Genomic DNA, 6,327 nt, shown 5'->3' with positions numbered 1-6,327 from the left:
GGGGCCTCCTGAGTTCTAAGAACTTGAGGAGCCAGGGCCTGGGGATATCCATCCCTACCTGGTACCAGTGCTAGATGTCCTGCCTGTGGTCTTCCATTCTGTCATGAATTCGTTCATTTATCATTTAACAAAAGTGGTTACCACTGTTCTGTATCAGGCGGGCTCTCTGCTGGGGACGCAGTAGTAGGAAAAGGCATAGCCTCTGTTCTTACAGAGTTGACAGCACATCCGGTGAGCATCAGAGACCCTGAGTCACCCATTCAACATCCACTCCCATCACCCCTTCCTCATTCCAAACAGAATCCTAATTTTGTTCAGGTGACTGTCTTCCTCCTGGATCCCATCCTGTACCTCAGCAGAGGTGGATCCCAAGCCCAGAGGTGAATCATAATTGTAATGAGCCAAAAATGATGGTCCCACACCCCTCATGAGTGTTTGATTTAGGCCTGGGCACATGACATAATTGCAGCCAGCATATGCAAAGAAAAGCCTCCCAAGGTTTCTAGGAAAGGCTTCTTCACTTTTGAAACAAAAATACCATGTAGGAGCCAGCTGCTAAGCTCACCTCCCAAGTGTCCCCCACCTCCTGGCGTTTACATCCTGTGTAGTCCTTTCCCACACGTTGGACCAGGGCTGGACTAAGTGACGACAGAATATAGCAGAAGTGGTGGTGTGCCACGTCTGAACTTAGGTCCTAATAGACACTGCAGCTTCTGTCTTGGTTGCTCTCTCGCTCTTGGACCACTCGCTTGGGAGGAAGACACCACTAAGTTGGGAACAGCCTTATGGAGAGGCCCAGGTACGGAGGGATTGAAGCCTTCTGCCAACAGCCACGTGAATAAACTTGGAAGTGGATCCTCTAACCTCAGTTAAGCCTTCAGATGACTGCAACCCTGGTCAACAACCTCATGAGAGACCTTCTGCTAGAACCAGCCAGCTAAGCCACTCCTAGGTTTCTAAACCTTGGAAACTGTGAGATAATAAATGCCGTTTTAAACTGCTAAGTTTTGTGATAATTTGTGATAATTTGTTTCAGAGCAATAGTTAATGAGGAGAAACCCTCCTCCTATGATAATGAAGTCCAACTGTGGTGCCTGGAATTGCTGCATCCATCCGGTTGACCTGAGGACACACCCAGCATCAAGGAGGCAGAGCAGCGAGATGGGGAGACCTGGGTCCTTGAGAACATCACTGAATTAACCAACCTCCAAACGAGTCCTACCGCTAGACAGCTTTCCTTGATGTTTAAGCCAGTTGAGTCGGGTTTTCTGTTAATGTGGCCAAAAGCTCCTAGCTCATCTAGGGACATACTACATAAATGCATTTCCCTTTGCAATATGATGAAGGAAATGAAATGGATGAAAGTATGGGCAGGGAGACTGACCCAGAGAAGGTATTCCCTAAAGACACAGCATTTAAACTTGACCTGAAGGACCAGGAGGAGCCAGCCATGTGAAAAAAGAGCAGGGAGAAAAGCTGCAGTGGGAGGGGTCAATGTAGGAGAAGCCCCAGAGGCCTGGGAGCAGGACCAGTGCTGCTGGGGCCTCTGAACAACTGGGAGAACTGTGGGGGAGGGTGGTTGGTGAGGCCAAGTCTCAGGTGTTGGAGCTGAGGGGCAGGAAGAGCCTAACAGCTTCCAGACCTCCTCCTCAGTGCATGCTCCTTTGACACCCCTCCCAGCCCCCAGCTCACATTCGATTGCAATCTTTTACTCATTCATTGATTCATTCAGTACATTGTGGAGCCCCAGCTAAGGCCAGAGGGCTATTCTGTTAAGCAAAACCAGACCAGGAAGCTCTTGAAGCTTCCTGGTGGGAAAGATGTGTATTAACCAAATAACCACACAAACAAATGTAAAAATAGAAAATGTAGTTTAAGGTGGAACAGCTAAGTAACACGAGTACCTAACAGGGGGAGCTAGGTTGGAGTCAGATAAGATTTTCCTGAATAAATGGAGCTTAGTCTGAGATCTGATGGGTAGGAGGTGTTGACAGGGCAAAGTCAGGAATGCAGAAAGGAGAGAGAAGCGTTTTCTATAGGAAGGGGGAAGCATGTGCAAAGGCCCTGCATGGAAAGGAGGTGTACTTGAGTATCTGGAGGATTGTGAACAGATCTGAAGGAGTCTGTTTTTACATCTCTGAGTCCTCAGTGTCTGGTACAACAGGCACTCAGTATTTGCTGAAATAAGAAAAGTCCAGGGGGGAGGAATAAATTGGGAGTTTGAGATTAGCAGATACAAACTACTATATACAGAATAGATAAACAACAATGTCCTACTGTATAGCATGGGGAACTATATTCAATAACTTGTGATAACCTATAATGAAAAAGAATATGAAAAATAATATATATATAACTGAATTACTATGTGTACACCAGAAACTAACACAACATTGTAAATCAACTATACTTCAATTTAAAAAAAGAAAGATCCACCAAGAAGGAGGTGGAGCTTGGCACAAGGTGAGCCAGACCATGCAAGGAAAGCCTGGTAAGGCTGTGTCAGGAGTCTGGATTTTATTCCAAGGGCTATGAGAAGCCACTGAAGGCTATTAAAGGGAAGGGTGACATGGTCAGATTGGCATTTTTATTAAATCACTCTGGCTGTTGGGTAGGAAATGAGTAGGTACTTGATTGTAAACTGGGAGACTAGTTAAAAAGTGATTGCCAAGGTCCAGAGAGGAGATGATAGAGGCTTAGGATCAGGAAATAGAGATGGAGGGAAATGTGCAAGATTAATTAACTTTTTTTTCAAGAAACATTGAGCACCTACTATATGCCAGGCACAGAAGTGCTGGAGATTTTCAAGTGAGCAAAAATTGGCATGTCTTTACCCTCATGGAGCTTACAGTCTAGTGAAAGAAACAGATCTTAATTAAATAATACTATAAGCAAATAGACAATTACAACTCTGGCATATGTGAAGAAGTGTGTGGTACTAGGAGAGTGAATAATGAGGAATCTGATCTAGTCAGAGAGGTCAAGGAGGGTGTCCCTGAGAAAGCAATGCTGGAGCCGAGATCTGAGGAAGTAAAAATTAAGAAGGCAGAAGGGCAGGAGTCCAGGCAGAGAAAACAGCATGTGCAAAGGTCCAGTGGTGAGCATGGCCACTGTAGTGGGAACACAGAAAGAGGAGGAGGGGGCCAGAGAGATAGGAAGGACCAGATCATGCAGGACCTGGTGGGCCATGCTAAGAACTTGGTCTTTATTGAAAGAGCACTGGGAAGCTGTTGAGAGATTTCAGCAGGTGGGTGACATGATCAGATTGATGATCTGATAAGATGGTCAAAGCTACCACTGGAGAAGGGATTGAGAAAAGAAGCGGGGGGAGTGACAGTAGGGAGTTCAGACAAGAGCACCAATTATGGTGAGAGATGATGGCATTCGGTCCAGTGAGTGGTGGAAACTGACAGGTAGACAGAAGAGGTGAAAAAAGTGAGGAATGAAAAGGAAGATGTCAAGGATGACTCTAAGCTTTCTGGGTCAAATAACCAGATGGATAGTTGTATCCTTCACTGAGAGAAGGAACTCTGGAGGAGAGCTACGTTTAGGGGGATGGATTCTGAATTTGATCTGGAAGTCAGTGATGGACTATGGATAGCCATTTCTTATACAGGGCTGGGGCTGGGAATGCGTCTGATCCCACAGGCTGGGAGGGAGGGCAGAAGGCAAGACAGCAGGACCATGCAGTGTTCAGGAGCCTGGGACCTGGGTCCTCTGGAGCAGCAGGAGGGGTTGCTTTGGGAGAACTGGCCAGGCTGCAGAGAGGCTGGCCTCCTGGTCTATTTCCTGGTTTCCTGCCGGAGCTTTAGGAATGTCCGGTCTGTTCCTGAGCGAGACTGAGCAGAGTGGAGGCGGGGGCAGAAGCCTGTGCAATGGAGAGTCCTCCCTTTCGCCAGCTCTACCCTTTCCCCAACAGGGCCAGACAGGGCAGAGCCAGAGGAAGCACCACATGCCCTTCCTTCCAACTCCCTCTGTCCCAGCCGCCACCGCTCCTGAACTGCTGCTCTTTTACACCCCTTTCTCCCCCAAATACCCCTTCTTTATCAGCTCCAAGGGCATCAGTCCCGGTGGGCCTCCCTCAGTGGAGCAGTCCCTCCACTCCCCAGCCTGGGCCCGGCTACCCCATGAACGGGCATCTGGCGCCCCCTCGTGGTTAAATCAGCACATTGGCGCAACAGGAGAAGTAGCTGCCAGGACCAGACTCAGGGCAGGGCGGTGGCCGGGGCCCTGGCTGAGAGGTAAGGAAGTGTGTGTCCAGGCCTTACCAGTGACTCACTCTCTAACTGCGGGACTATTCCCCTGACCTCTGTGAGCTTCGATTTCCTCGCCTGCAAACTGAGGCTAGTGATCTGGGTGAGGCATTCCTTAAACTAACACATCGAATGAGAGTTTTATTAGTTCCAAGACCCCCTCCCTACCTTGAGGGGACTTGACATCCTGGGGCAGCTTGACGACACCTCCTCCGTACTACTGGCCCCCTCCCCAAACCACTTGGGAACAGCCATATTAGACATATCCGATGTGGCCAGAAAATGTGATCCATGGGGCCAGATCCTCAGTCTCCAAGTGGAAGGAGACATTGAAGAAGTCAGTGACAGAACCAGGCACAGGGTGCTTTGGGAATACCAAGGAGAAATATTTGATCCAGATCTCAGGGGCAGCGGCAGCGGGCCGTGGGAGATAACATCTGAGAAGCTCCTTTAAATTAAGGAAATATCCTTTACACCTCCAAAAGACAGCCCCTAACACTCAGCTCTGGTCCAGAGTTGCCAGGAGGAATTGGATCCCAGAATTGCTGGCAATAGCCAACAAAGGTGGAACGATGGTTGAAGGGAGGTCTGCCCCAGTTGTGGACAATAAAAGTAAAGAATTTAAGAACCCTAATAAAAATGACTGAGAGTTGGCCTGCTTTTAAATATCACCATCCATTGACAATTTTAAACATCAGCTAAAAAAATCCTTCTTCCTGAAAAAAAGTTTATTTGTCTAAGTTTTAAGTAGTTACCACAGTTACTGTTGAGTTTTAATGATATATATGCAAGATTCAAATTAACACAAGTTTATTACTTTTTTTGGTCGGGGGAGGTAATTAGGTTTATTTATTTCTTTTTAAATGGAGGTACTGAGGATTGAACCCAGGACCTCATGTGTACTAAGCATGTGCTCTACCACTGAGCTATACCCTACCCCCTGCAAATTTATTACTTTTTAATAAATATTGTGTTCTGCATGTGAATTAATTAGGAGAGATCACACTTAAATAGTCCACCTCTTGAGACCCAGACTCAGATATACACATTCATTTTGAAAGTAATTTCTTTTTTTTTTCAAATCTACACTTCCATTTATTTACTTTTCAATAAGTTTAAATCCTTGAGGGGTACAGCATCACATGGATTCTGTGTCCAATGGCCTTAGCAGGAAGGTTGCTTTGGAATTTGGCACGAATCATGCCACTGTTTCCATGAGCACAAGTTACCTTTACCCAGATTATTCTGGTTTTGTTCAGTTTTCCACCAGGAGTTACTCGTGTTGTTCTTTGTACACATAAGCACATCTTTTGCCTAGATAGAATTCAGTTTCATCTCGAGCACAAACACCTTCAATTTTTTTTTTTAATTTTGGGGGGAGGTAATTAGGTTTATTTATTTATTTATTTTAATAGAGGTACTGAGGATTGAACCCAGGACCTTGTGCATGCTAGGCAAGCACTCTACCAGTGAGCTATACCCTTCCCCAGCACCTTCAGTTTTAAGAAGAGCTGTGTGCTCCCTTTGATTCTGGAGACCCCACTTACAGCCAGCAAAAATGGCCTTGGACCACAGCCTTCCAGACATATTTATCATTTTAGAAGTCCTGTTCCCCGCAGGCCTCCATAGTCTCCAAGATGGCTGAAAGAATGAAAGTAATTTCTTAAGAATTAAAGCTTGCTTTGGGCTCAGTTGGTGTCTCCAACTCTGTGACACTACATATTCCTGAGTGTAAACAGTAGTTTCAGAATAAACGATGACAGTGATAAAGAAACAGAACTTAAGGTACTTCAATTCTATCATTCTGTGTGACCACTTGTGCTAATAAAACTTACTTATCCATTGTTAAAACTGAACAGTAACCAGAATTTAGTGTTTAAAATTTCAAACACTGGGGAACTGTAAGTTGTAAAATTTTTGTTTGTGAAGTGCAAATTTTAATTCAAACATGAAATGTTTTTACAAATTTAAATATCTTTCAAAGTTAAAGTTATCCATTTTATCTTCATTTCTTTCTGATTTTTTTCCTCCTTTTTCAGTTTTATTAGGTAGAATTCTGACATTTTATTGTCAT

At 45.3% G+C, this 6,327-nt stretch overlaps 1 pseudogene; it reads right to left on the bottom strand.

Moving 5' to 3' along the window:
- Positions 1–5,368: 5,368 nt before the first annotated feature.
- On the bottom strand, positions 5,369–5,840 carry LOC102540418 (large ribosomal subunit protein eL33-like; annotated as a pseudogene).
- Positions 5,841–6,327: the final 487 nt, after the last annotated feature.

The sequence above is a fragment of the Vicugna pacos genome, chromosome 13, assembly GCF_048564905.1.
Source record: "Vicugna pacos chromosome 13, VicPac4, whole genome shotgun sequence".
Classification (NCBI taxonomy): domain Eukaryota; kingdom Metazoa; phylum Chordata; class Mammalia; order Artiodactyla; family Camelidae; genus Vicugna; species Vicugna pacos.
The sequence above is the reverse complement of the archived record's forward strand: the minus strand, read 5'-3'. Positions and strand labels throughout refer to the sequence as shown.